General features: G+C 48.4%; 1 protein-coding gene across 1 annotated transcript in view; it reads left to right on the top strand.

Annotated features, from left to right (window-relative positions):
* HTR1F (5-hydroxytryptamine receptor 1F) overlaps positions 1 to 13,691 on the top strand; it is a 146,141-nt gene that overhangs the window by 81,656 nt on the left and 50,794 nt on the right. Inside the window, exon 2 of the mRNA XM_064152282.1 lies at positions 840 to 954. The gene's annotated coding sequence lies outside the window, so the exon portion shown is untranslated. The remainder of the gene's footprint in view (positions 1 to 839; positions 955 to 13,691) is intronic.

Here is a 13,691-nt window from a genome sequence, read left to right as displayed (position 1 = left end):
AGAACACACAGCCTATACCTACTCTGGCACAACTTGAGGCTGTGTCCCCTTGTTCTATTGCTGGTTGCCTGGGAGAAGAGGCCACCCCCCAACTTTTGTCATTCCTAACCTTACTTAGAGTTAGAGAAATGAATTGTAGAGGAAGGCAGGCAAAGAGAGAGCAGGGACACTCATTTTACTATTTGGAATCTACTATTACTGCACATAAGTTAGGTTCCTGAGGTTAATTCTCTGTATGGAGCAGAAGATGGATACAAAAGTAATGACAGCTTACACCTTTCCAGATGTGTTCACCAAGTACAGGTCTGACTTGCTGTATGCCCCCCTGCAAGAGAGGCTATTGTGCTTTGTTTAGCAATGGAGAAACCTGACCTTCCTAAAGTTGCACTAGCCCTGCTCTATATCTTTATTGATGATCTGGAGGAGGGGATTGAGTCCAGCATCAGTAAGTTTGTAGATGACACCAAGCTAGGAGCAGCTGTGGAGCTGCTGGAGGGTAGGAGAGCCCTGCAGAGGGACCTGGCCAGGCTGCATGGGTGGGCAGAGGCCAATGGGATGAGACTGAACAAGGCCAAGGGCAGGGTTCTGCACTTTGGCCACAACAACTCCAATTCTAATTCTTCTCACTAAAATATCCCAGCTAGGCTCAATCTAGAACATCTTCTCTTAGGGTTTTCCTAACACTGGCCTCTAAGCTTTTAAAGAATCATCACCTGTTAGCTGAAGAGATCCTGCAAATTACAGTTCAGACCTTCTGAAAGAGCTTTTCCTTACCCTGAAGAAGAGATCTTCCATTTTCACTTGCAGAGTTTACACTGATGATTTTTGTTTGCCCACAGGTTTTTGGCAGTATCCCGTGTTGCCAAGGGTCATTTCGTTCTTACTTCCACTCCCACCCCCAGATTTCCTGTTCCAGAGTCAGCTTTCCCAAGGCTATTCCAAATGTGGCAGATGGTGAGTTGCTTTCTACCTTCATAAACAGAGACTTTACATGTGTGTTTGTCATTTAAATATGATCAAATTCATTTAATTGGGTCTGCAAAGGACATTGAATAGAGAGATTTGCTGAGCTCTGCAAGGATGACTTTTCTTCCAGGTGGGCCAGGATGGGAGAAAAGTCTGCAATGTGAGAAGCCTATAATAATATGGAGGTAAACTTATGTAGCCAGGTCAGAGTTCATAGAATCACAGAATCAGTCAGGGTTGGAAGGGACCACAAGGATCATCTAGTTCCAACCCCCCTGCCATGGGCACAGACACTACCCTAGAGCAGGCTGCAATGAGACTCATGTGGTAAGGCAGAATAACTGTCAAGGCTCTTTAAAACAGCAAGGCAGATGATGTGCTTTGTCTGCAAGAGAGTTTTAATCTATGAGCTGAGTGCAGGACTGCATGAAATATATGCTCCAGTGCATACTGGGTTCAGCTAAGGAAGTTAGCAGTGTCTGAAGCAGCTGTGAGTAGGGCATAGTGCCTCTCAGCACAGCTCTGCCCATAATACAGAAAAAGAGGAGCTTTATACCATGCCTGGGAAGTTCAGCAGATTCAGGTGTGGAAAATAATTGGTTTGAAAGCTTCCATTTGTTTGTCTCTTAGCATTTTTGAAACCAATTTTCTTGCTTATTATTTATTGTTTTGTATCTGGTACAAGAGAAATTTTGGCTACTTGTTAATTCCACTGCAATACCTGCAGTGGCACAGAAAGAATCACAGAATCAGCTACGTTGGAAGAGACCTCCAAGCTCAGCCAGTCCAACCTAGCACCCAGCCCTAGACAATCAACCAGACCATGGCACTAAGTGCCTCAGCCAGGCTTGGCTTCAGCACCTCCAGGCACAGTGACTCCACCACCTCCCTGGGCAGCCCATTCCAATGCCAATCACTCTCTCTGACAACAACTTCCTAACAACATCCAGCCTAAACCTCCCCTGGCACAGCTTCAGACTGTGTCCCCTTCTTCTGTTGCTGCTTGCCTGACAGAAGAGCCCAACCCCACCTGGCTACAGCCTCCCTTCAGGTAGCTGTAGACAGCAATGAGCTCTGCCCTGAGCCTCCTCTTCTGCAGGCTGCACATCCCCAGCTCCCTCAGCCTCTCCTCACAGGGCTCTGCTCCAGGCCCCTCAAATGGCTTTTGAACCTTTCTTTGGACACCTTCCAGCACCTCAACATCTCTCTTGAATGGAGGAGCCCAGAACTGGACACAGCACACAAGGTGTGGCCTGAGCAGTGCTGAGCACAGGGGCACAAGAACCTCCCTTGTCCTGCTGCCCACACTGCTCCTGATCCAGACCAGGATGCCATTGTAGGAGGAAATGGAAGGGAAGTGTAAACAAGGCTTTTTTCCCCTTATTTTAATGGAAATGGTTTGCTGACTGGATGCAGGTTTACAAAAGATAAGAAGACAATGTCAGACTGGCAGCTAAAAGAAAGCTGGTCTTGACAGCACACTGGAGTGCACATGGAGTTTTCTAAGCCTTTGTGTCTTATGATGCACATTTGTGCCATCTCTGCTGCAGTACCAAAGGTTGCTTTGTCCCAGGCAGGACCTTTTGTCTTGGCATAGTCACAGAAGTCAATGGAGATAGATATCAGCATCATAATAACTTGTCTTTGGGTGGCTGGATGTAGAGTGTCAGCTTCTGCTGTACACCCTCTCTGCATTCCTGACTTCCCACAGCTTGTCAAGAGCAGCAGCACAGCTCGACAGGCAGGGAGGGATGCAGGGGAGTATCAGACAGGTATTACTGCCACTTTTTGTTTAATACTGGCTTGACATGCTGAAGAGAAGAAATAACATAAGCCAGAGAGGAACAGGGAACACTGGAGAAAGGCAAGTATGTGTCTCATTAGCAGTTTCTATGCAGGTTCCCCATATTCTGAGGAAGGCATAAATATTTTAATGACAAAACCCAGAACCTTTTCAAATACTTGTTTTAAAAAGTGCTTTATAAAGGCAACCTATTTCTGAGATAAATACAGGTAACAGTGTCCCAGGTTAGGGTGGATCCTTCCCCCTGTAGAATAAACTGACCACAACACAGATTTTTTTCTGGGAAGTCAGGGAAAATGAAGTTGTATTTCTTGTGGTTTAAATATAACAGCATAGGGAGAAATAAACCACTAGAGAAATATAATATCACAGTATCACAGTATCACCAAGGTGGGAAGAGACCTCACAGATCATCAAGTCCAACCCTTTACCACAGAGCTCAAGGCCAGACCATGGCACCAAGTGCCACGTCCAGTCCTGCCTTGAACAGCCCCAGGGACGGCGACTCCACCACCTCCCCGGGCAGCCCATTCCAGTGTCCAATGACTCTCTCAGGGAAGAACTTTCTCCTCACCTCCAGCCTAAATCTCCCCTGGCACAGCCTGAGGCTGTGTCCTCTCGTTCTGGTGCTGGCCACCAGAGCTGCTGCAGCCTCTGAGCATCCTCCTGGCCCTGCTCTGGACACACTCCAGCATCTCCACAGCCCTCTTGTCCCAGGGGCTCCAGAACTGGATGCAGTACTCCAGGTGGGGACTCAGCAGAGCACAGCAGAGGGGGAGAATCCCCTCCCTGGCCCTGCTGGCCACACTTCTGCTGCTGCAGCCCAGGCTCTGCTTGGCTTTCTGGGCTGCAAGTGCACACTGCTGGCTCCTGTTGAGCTTCTCCTCCAGCAGCACCCCCAAGTCCCTCTCCTCAGGGCTGCTCTCCAGCCACTCGCTGCCCAGCCTGGATTTGTGCTTGGCATTGCCTCAACTCAGCTGCAGGACCTTGGTCTTGGTCTTGTTGAACCTCATGAGTTTGACTTGTGCCCACCTCTGCAGCCTGTCCACGTCCCTCTGGATGGATCCCTGCCCTCCAGGATCAAAGCCTGTTCTAAGCCTGAATACATTGTGCATTTTTAATTATTATTTTTTAAGTAACACAAACTTGATTCAGCTCTCTCAGAGATGTCAGATTCTTGAGTTTTCACCAGCAAGGTTATTTCATGACAAATTGCAAAGGTCATAAAAGTCTGCTGGAATTTCTCAGTCAATAAAAATATTCACTGAGGTTTTGCACTGTCAAAACTCCTGGAAAGTTTTGTAACATACACTTCCTGGAAATGCTTCTTCCTTCCATTCCTACTTTAAAATAAAAGAACCCAAGACAGACAGAAAATGTCATCCAGATGGTTAAGGTTAGCTTCAGAAGCAGAGAAAACAGCCAAGGAAACAGGGCTTTGGAATGGAAATTTTTAGACAGTGTTAATCAGATGTCTGCCTATCCCCACATCAAGCTGGAAATACACATTTCATTCTGTGTGGCCAGCAGGGCCAGGGAGGAGATTCTCCCCCTCTGCTCTGCTCTGCTCAGACCCCACCTGGAGTACTGCATCCAATTCTGGAGCCTCCATTCCAAGAGGGCTGTGGAGATGCTGGAGAGTGTCCAGAGAAGGGCCAGGAGGATGCTCAGAGGCTGCAGCAGCTCTGCTGTGAGCACAGACTGAAAGAGTTGGGGCTGTGCAGGCTGGAGCAGAGGAGGCTCCCAGGGGACCTACTTGTGGCCTTCCAGGATCTGAAGGGGGCCTCAAAAAAAGCTGGGGAGGGACTTTTTAGGCTCTCAGGGAGTGCCAGGAGTGGGGGGAATGGAGCAAAGCTGGAGGTGAGGAGACTCAGAGTGGATGTGAGGAGGAAGTTGTTGAGCAGGAGAGTGGTGAGAGGCTGGAATGGGTTGCCCAGGGAGGTGGTTGAGGCCCCATGGCTGGAGGTGTTTGAGGCCAGGCTGGCTGAGGCTGTGTGCAGCCTGCTCTAGGGTAGGGTGTCCCTGCCCATGGCAGGGGAGTTGGAACTGGCTGCTCCTTGTGGTCCCTTCCAACCCTGACTGATTCTATGATTCTATTTACTTGACCAGGCAAACAAATACCCTGTTCTCTGAGATCATTTATGAGCATTTCTCTACCCATCCCTGGAGGTGTTGAAGCAAAGCTTGCCTGAGGCACTTAGTGCCATGATCTGGTTGATTGGCCAGGGCTGGGTGCTAGGTTGGACTGGATAACCCTGAAGCTCTCTTCCAACCTGGTTGATTCTATGATTTACTTTAAAACTCCAAATACATATCCTCCTAAGCTGGACAAACATGCCCACTATCCCTTTAACTATCTAAAACCCTAGCAGCAGGATAGAGGAAAAACCCCACCTAAAATCAGAAACTGCTTCTCAAATATAATTAATATCAAGGCAAATTGAGTCATTAAGCAGTTTACATCTTGTTACTCCAACTTACAAGAAAGCAACTCTGTGGTCTGAGTTAGATAGTATTCTCCTGCTCTGGCAGGGGGGTTTGATTCAGTGATCTCCTTGGGTCCCTTCCAACCCCTAACATCCTGTAAGCCTGTGAACCCTAATAAAAAGCAATGCTTGACCAAGAGGAAAAATTAAACCCATATTTTCATTTCAAGTCCTGGGTTGTCTTGGTCATTGCCTCCATAAAATGATTTGTAGAGTGTAGTAATTAGCAGCTGTTCTGCTGATCCATTACTTAAAATAAAGAAGCAGCTGAGAAACTTGGTGTGAATGCAGGCAGATATATGTAATAAAGGAAACTGCCCATCTGGCAGCAACCCTGATGAGCAGATGCTGCTCAGGAAGATGGTTTTTGAAATGACCCATAAGAAGAAAGGGCAAGACTTGACAGCTTTGCTGCTCTTGCTCACAAGTACAGTGATGGTGCTGTTTCTGGAGTTTTTGCTTATCTTTCTTCCTTGCTGTTTTAAAGACACATAAACAACCTTTGACATTTAGAGTTTATGTTTCAAAAGGATAAAGAAGGAGCATGACTTGGAGGCTATTGACATATGTTGTATGTAAGATCACAGAATCACAGAATCAGCCAGGTTGGAAGAGACCTCCAAGATCAGCCAGTCCAACCTAGCACCCAGCCCTGGCCAATCAAACCAGACCATGGCACTAAGTGCCCCAGCCAGGATTGGCTTCAACACCTCTAGGCACACAGACTCCACCACCTCCCTGGGCAGCCCATTCCAATGCCAATCACTCTCTCTGACAACAACTTCCTAACAACATCCAGCCTAGACCTGCCCTGGCACAACTTGAGGCTGTGTCCCCTTCTTCTGTTGCTGGTTGCCTGGCAGAAGAGCCCAACCCCACCTGGCTACAGCCTCCCTTAAGGGAGCTGTAGACAGCAATGAGCTCTGCCCTGAGCCTCCTCTGCTGCAGGCTGCACACCCCCAGCTCCCTCAGCCTCTCCTCACAGGGCTGTGCTCCAGGACTCTCCCCAACCTTGCTGCCCTTCTCTGAACACATTCTAGCACCTCAACATTTCTCTTGAATTGAGGAGCCCAGAACTGGACACAGCACTCAAGCTGTGGCCTGAGCAGTGCTGAGCACAGGGGCAGAAGAACCTCCCTTGTCCTGCTGGCCACACTGCTCCTGAGCCAGCCCAGGATGCCATTGGCTCTCTTGGCCACATGGGCACACTGCTGGCTCATCTTCAGCCTGCTATCTACCAGTACCCCCAGGTCCCTCTCTGCCTGTCTGCAATCCAACCATTCTGTCCCCAGGAGGATTGGCAAGGGGAGGGTAGAAAGCAGCAGGATTAGCTACACAGAAGAATCCCGGAGAGACAGAGCCACTGATTCCAACAGACACACTCACTGTCTTACCTGTGCTTATGTTCCTGTTTTGATACATCTCAGCAAGCCTCTTTGTGCAGCAGACATCACCAGTATTTCCATCTCACAGCCTATCATCTAATTTCTCTCACTAAAGTATTCCAAGTTGTCTCAAAGTAGCACAAGAAAGAATGGGTTTTATTCTATACCTAACATGCATATAATCAATACTCAGCTGCCCTTGGGTCATCAGTAATGACTTGAAGCAGGTTGAGTAGTGTGGCCTCAAAACCTATCACAGTATCACCAAGGTTGGAAGAGACCTCACAGATCATCAAGTCCAACCCTTTACCACAGAGCTCAAGGCCAGACCATGGCACCAAGTGCCACGTCCAGTCCTGCCTTGAACAGCTCCAGGGACGGCGACTCCACCACCTCCCCGGGCAGCCCATTCCAGTGTCCAATGACTCTCTCAGGGAAGAACTTTCTCCTCACCTCCAGCCTAAATCTCCCCTGGCGCAGCCTGAGGCTGAAAACAGCATGACTATGAACAACCTCACTTTAGTCTGCAAAGCAGATGGGCCAGCACAGCTCTCTTTGCTGACAGCAAGCTGTGATTCCAGCCTGCATTTGCATTGAACTGCAGTGCCAAAACCCATCAGTGGTTGCTGGTATGTTAAGTGTGATCAAAGCAGCACACACAAAATGCCTATCCTCGTTTGAAGGGTAAGAACATTTCTTGGTACCTTACACACTTCCACATAGTAAAGGAACCAGTGGCAGAATTTATCAGTTTATGCAACAGAAGGAAAAGTCAGACTTTTGTGGAAAATAGGGAAGTATCTGCATTCCTGCTGCCCAGGGAGGTTGTGGCTGCTCCCTCTCTTGAGGGGTTGAAGGCCAGGTTGGATGAGGCTTTGAGAGTTGAGAGACCTGTTCTAGTGGGAGGTGTCCCTGCCTATTGCAGGGAGTTGGAACTGGATGGTCCTTGAGGTCACTTTGAACCTAGACCATTCTATGATTCTATCTTCAAATCCATGAAAACCCAAGGAATATAGAGGAAAGCCTAAAGAAGTCAAGCTAATTAGAGACTTTTTTGTAATTCCAAGTACTGAATGAACTTGGAGGCCTCATGAGCTTGGAGGCCTCTTCCAACCTCATCTATGACTTTAAAAATAAACACTGTCCTTAGATCCTGCTTCTTGTTTCCTTATACAGGAGAAAAAAAACACACATCTTATTTCAGATTAAAGCAGTTTATGCATTTTCAGGGAGTGTAATAATCTTCACATCATAGCAGAAGAGCATACAAGAAAGTGATGATTTTATAGTGTCCTAAAAGAATTCCTCCCCCACCCAGATTTTTCAGACTGCAATGTAGAGGTTGATAAAATCAGAAGCCAGCTGTGCAGTGATGCTGCCAGTGACGGGAGCCATGGAAAACCATCATCTGCACTATGTGCAGGTGAAGGCTCAGGGATCTGGTGGGGTTTTTAAGCAGTCCTGCTCCTGCTCACTGTTGGAAAGACAACTCTTGTCAGTGCACAGATTAGTAAGCCACTGCCGTGTCACACAGCCCATTTGTCCAATGTCCCTGACTACCTTCTTTGTTCCAAAGTGTCCCCTGTTAGGGTGGATCCCTCCCCTGGTAGAGTAGATTCACTGCAACATGGAATGTTTGGAAAGTCAGGAAAAATGAAATTGTATTTCTTACAGTTTAAACTAAATGTAACAGCCTAAGGTGAATAAAACACTACAGAAACATAATAACCTTAAGGAGGATGGGGAAGGGGTCAAGGGGTGGCAAAGCAGCAAAAGCAGCAGCAGCCAAAACAGTGGTGGGGGAAGATTGCAGAGGGCACAGCAGCAGAAGCAGCAAGGGGGAGGTCTAAGCTGTGCTACCAGACATAAAGCTCTTGATGCTCCAATGCAATGATATTAACTTAGCCATTGATGCCATTATATGTCATAGAATTATAGAATCAACCAGGTTGGAAGAGACCTCCAAGCTCAGCCAGTCCAACCTAGCACCCAGCCCTGGCCAACCAACCAGACCATGGCACTAAGTGCCCCAGCCAGGCTTGGCTTCAACACCTCCAGGCACAGCGACTCCACCAGCTCCCTGGGCAGCCCATTCCAATGCCAATCACTCTCTCTGACAACAACTTCCTAACAACATCCAGCCTAGACCTCCTCTGACAGAACTTGAGACTGTGTCCCCTTGTTCTGTTGCTGGTTGCCTGGCAGCAGAGCCCAACCCCACCTGGCTACAGCCTCCCTTCAGGGAGTTGTAGACAGCAATGAGGTCTGCCCTGAGCCTCCTCTTCTGCAGGCTGCACACCCCCAGCTCCCTCAGCCTCTCCTCATAGGGTTTGTGCTCCAGGCCCCTCACCAGCTTTGTCACCCTTCTCTGGACACCTTCCAGCACCTCAACATCTCTCTTGAATTGAGGGGGCCAGAACTGGACACAGCACTCAAGGTGTGGCCTGAGCAGTGCTGAGCACAGGGGAAGAATAACCTCCCTTGTCCTGCTGGCCATACTGTTCCTGATGCAGGCCAGGATGCCATTGGCTCTCTTGGCCACCTGGGCACACTGCTGGCTCATCTTTAGCCTACTATCTATCAGTACCCCCAGGTCCCTGTCCTCTTGGCTGCAATCCAGCCACTCTGGCCCCAGCCTGTAGTGCTGCTTGGGATTGTTGTGGCCAAAGTGCAGCACCTGGCACTTAGAGCTATTGAACTTGCTGATGACTGACTCCATGCCCTCATCCAGATCATCTATGAAGATGTTAAAGAGGATGGGGCCCAGCACTGATCCCTGAGCGACACCACTAGTGACAGCTGCCAGCTGGATGTGGCACCATTCACCACCACTCTCTGGGCTCGGCCCTCCAGCCAGTTTGGGTCATCTTTCATCCAGACCTCACATTTCAGAGGGTGAAATAATGCAATAAACTTTCAAGGTTATTATCTGTAAGTTCACTTTCTGTGAGCTCAGTCAACCATCATATCCGTGACTGCTACTCACCACTAACACCACCAGAGATGCCTTCTGGCTTGGGTAAACTCCTGGCTGGAACAGAGTGGGAGACAATAAAATTGAAAGGGTAGGCTTGTCTTTATGAAAACTGGGACATCTTTTAATGCTTGTCATGAAGGAAGGAAAGAAACAAGGACAATGCACTGTAGAAGGAATTAAATTATGGCTTTTGGTTTAAACTGCAATCTGCAATTGTAGAGAAATAAACATTCAGAGGCAGCCTTACCAACCTCCAGCTGAACCTTTCCACTAGGAAGGCAAACTGCACAAGACCAGAGCTTCGTTAACACAGCCAGAGCACAGCAATGCATGGAGGCAAAAATGGAAGAGGAGGACTGATCCAATTTAACTCAGAATCCCACTGAAGAGAATGTCACACTCACTCCCCCTCAGCAGTGGGCTTTTCATGCGTCTGCATCCAGCATCCTGATGGGCTGAGAAGACAAATTGGTACTGCCAAGAGAGAGCAAGGCAGTGGCTCGTCAGCTTAATGCCTTTTTGCTGCCATCCTTCTCAGTAGCTGCACATCTTTTCTCCCATTAAAAGATGCTCCCTTTTACCTAGCCCTTACCTGCCTTGAATCATAGAATCATAGAATCAACCAGGTTGGAAGAGACCTCCAAGCTCAGCCAGCCCAACCTAGCACCCAGCCCTGGCCAGTCAACCAGACCATGGCACTAAGTGCCCCAGCCAGGCTTGGCTTCAACACCTCCAGGCACAGAGACTCCACCACCTCCCTGGGTAGCCCATTCCAATGCCAGTCACTCTCCCTGACAACAATTTCTTCCTCACATCCAGCCTAGACCTCCCCTGCCACAGCTTGAGACTCTGTCCCCTCGTTCTGTTGCTGCTTGCCTGGTAGAAGAGCCCAACCCCACCTGGCTACAGCCTCCCTGCAGGTAGTTAGTTGCAGAGAGCAGTGAGGTCTGCCCTGAGCCTCCTCTTCTGCAGGCTGCACACCCCCAGCTCCCTCAGCTGGGGTTTAGCACAGTCCTCTCCCACATTTCTGTCTTCTGCATTTCTTGAATAATATCAAGAGCAGGAATGTTACAAAATAGTAGGAAAAGTGGTGTGGTGTGTTTTTTTCAGGGTGTATGACTAAGCCTGAAGTAAAAATTACAATAGTTGGCATCCCACAGACAGCTTGCTGCTTCAGAAAGAGTTGCAAGAGACTTGCACACTATTCATTGGGTAAACAGCCAAAATTGTCAAGGCTTCTCTGAGCAGAACTGCTTTGTGATTAGCACAATATTAACCATCCATGTCTCATCTGGAGTCTAGCTGAAGCATGGCACAAGTCACAGATGAAATAAGATCTATGCCTTTCCTTGCTTCCACGGCTCTCTTAGGAGCAGTGGGTTATGAAGTTCCTATCAGAAAGACTGCAATAGCTTCAGAGGTAAAGAAAGGAAGGACTTATAAAAGCCATTCCATGCAAACACTGTTAAAGCTCAGGTTTAGCACCTTCAAAAGGATCAGCCTTCACTTCTGAAATTCAAAGCCCATTTCTCTCCCAAAAGCAGATTTTCCTGGAGGGCTGTGAGGGTTTAGGATTTACCCACCCCCCACTCTTATGAAATCACAGAATGTTATAGGTTGGAAGGGACTTCCAGAGATCATCATAGAATAGAATCATAGAATCATAGAATCAACCAGGTTGGAAGAGACCTCCAAGATCAGCCAGTCCAACCTAGCACCCAGCCCTGGCCAATCAACCAGACCATGGCACTAAGTGCCTCATCCAGGCTTTTCTTGAAGACCCCCAGGGATGGTGCCTCCACCACCTCCCTGGGCAGCCCATTCCAATGGGAAATCACTCTCTCTGTGAAGAACTTCTTCCTAACATCCAGCCTATACCTACCCTGGCACAACTTGAGACTGTGTCCCCTTGTTCTATTGCTGGTTGCCTGGGAGAAGAGGCCACCCCCCACCTGGCTACAATGCCCCTTCAGGTAGTTGTAGACAGCAATGAGGTCACCCCTGAGCCTCCTCTTCTCCAGGCTAAACAGGCCCAGCTCCCTCAGCCTCTCCTCATAGGATTTGTGCTCCAGGCCCCTCACCAGCTTTGTTGCCCTTCTCTGGACATGTTCCAGCACCTCAACATCTTTCTTGAATTGAGGGGCCCAGAACTGGACACAAATCCAACACCCCTGCCAAAGCAGGATCTCCTAGGATAGTCTGCACAGGAATGCATGCAGGCAGGTTTTGAAAGTCTCCAGAAAAGAAGACTGCACAACATCTCTGGGCAGCCTGTTCCAGTGCTCTGTCAGCCTCACTGTAAAGTGTCTCCTCAAGTTGAGTTGAAAGCTTCTATGTTCAAGTTTGCATCCATTGTTCCTTGTCTTATTAGTGCATATCAAGGAAAAGAGAGGTCTAGTTAGGGCTGGGTTGGACTGTATGATCTTGGAGGTCTCTTCCAACCTGGTTGATTCTATGATTCTATAGTTAGCCCCATTCACTTGACACCCACCTCTCAGATGTTTATAGACATGGATGAGATCTTAGAATAGCTTCAGAAGTAAAGAAAGGAAGGAGTTATAAAGGCCATTTCATGCAAACACTGCTAAAGCTCAGGTTTAGCACCTTCAGAAGGATCAACCTTCACTTCTGAAATACAAAACCCATTTCTCTCCCAAGAGCACATTTTCCTGGAGGAGATTTCAGTAGCAGTGTTCCTAGTTTTCAAGAAAAGCCTGGCTGAGGCACTTAGTGCCATGGTCTAGTTGATTGGTTAAGGCTGGGTGCTAGGTTGGACTGGATGATCTTGGAGGTCTCTTCCAACCTGGTTGATTCTATGATTCTATGATTCTATGATTTCTGCATACCTTTGCTGAAGACCAGAGCAGAGTAACTCCTGCCCTGTATTTTTCATCCATACCATTGTATGTGACAAATGAAAAACTACATTGGCTCAGTTCTAGTTTAAAATTTCCCAGAGACTCAAATATAGTTAATAGAACCAACAACAATTTATAGGATGCCCTTCCCTCTCCCACCCTTTCTGTGAAGGAGTTAGATGCAGAGAGGAAAAGGCAAAGCACACCCAAATAAAGAGTCTCACTTCGATTTGGAAGTTAAAAGAGAAAACTTGAACAATGAATAAAAGGTATTTGAGGTAGGGGAGATACAAAGAGGTATGGGGAAGGGAAAAACAAGATAATAGATACACACAACTAGACTGATGGCAATGGCTTTGTCCACCTGGCACACTGATGGCCATGTGGTAAACCAAAGAGCAACAGCAACAAAAGGGTGCTGCTGGCAGGCAGGGAGGCAGGGCAAGAGAGCTAAAACCAGGCAGATCCTCTGTTATTATAGGGGGTTAGACAGGAAGTGGGAGTGGGCCCAGCCCTCCAGCCAGTTCCTGACCCATATCAGAGTGAATCTGTCCAAGCCAGGAGCTGCCAGCTGTGCCAGGAACTGCTTGTGGCAGGCAGTGTCAAAGGCTTTGCTGCAGTCCAGGCAGACTCCATCCACAGCCTGCCCCACATTCACCAGGCAGGAACCTGATCATAAAAGGAGCTCAGGTTGGTCAGGCAGGACCTGCCCTTCCTAACCTGCCTGGGCCTGTATCACAGTATCACAGTATCACAGTATCACCAAGGTTGGAAGAGACCTCACAGATCATCAAGTCCAACCCTTTAGCACAGAGCTCAAGGCCAGACCATGGCACCAAGTGCCACGTCCAATCCTGCCTTGAACAGCTCCAGGGACGGCGACTCCACCACCTCCCCGGGCAGCCCATTCCAGTGTCCAATGACTCTCTCAGGGAAGAACTTTCTCCTCACCTCCAGCCTAAATCTCCCCTGGTGTAGCTTGAGACTGTGTCCTCTTGTTCTGGTGCTGGCCACCTGAGAGAAGAGAGCAACCTCCTCCTGGCCTGATCCCTTGGCCATCCTGTAGGTGCTGTGTGATGGCACTCAAGGTGACCTCTTCCATGCCCTTGCCTGGCACTGAGGTCAGGCTGACAGCTCTGTAGTTTTCCAGTTCCTAAACCGCCTTGCCCCTGGATCAATTTATATAGAATCATGGAAAGGTTTAGGTTGGAAGGG

Source organism: Pogoniulus pusillus, chromosome 12 (assembly GCF_015220805.1).
Source record: "Pogoniulus pusillus isolate bPogPus1 chromosome 12, bPogPus1.pri, whole genome shotgun sequence".
NCBI lineage: Eukaryota > Metazoa > Chordata > Aves > Piciformes > Lybiidae > Pogoniulus > Pogoniulus pusillus.
The sequence above is the reverse complement of the archived record's forward strand: the minus strand, read 5'-3'. Positions and strand labels throughout refer to the sequence as shown.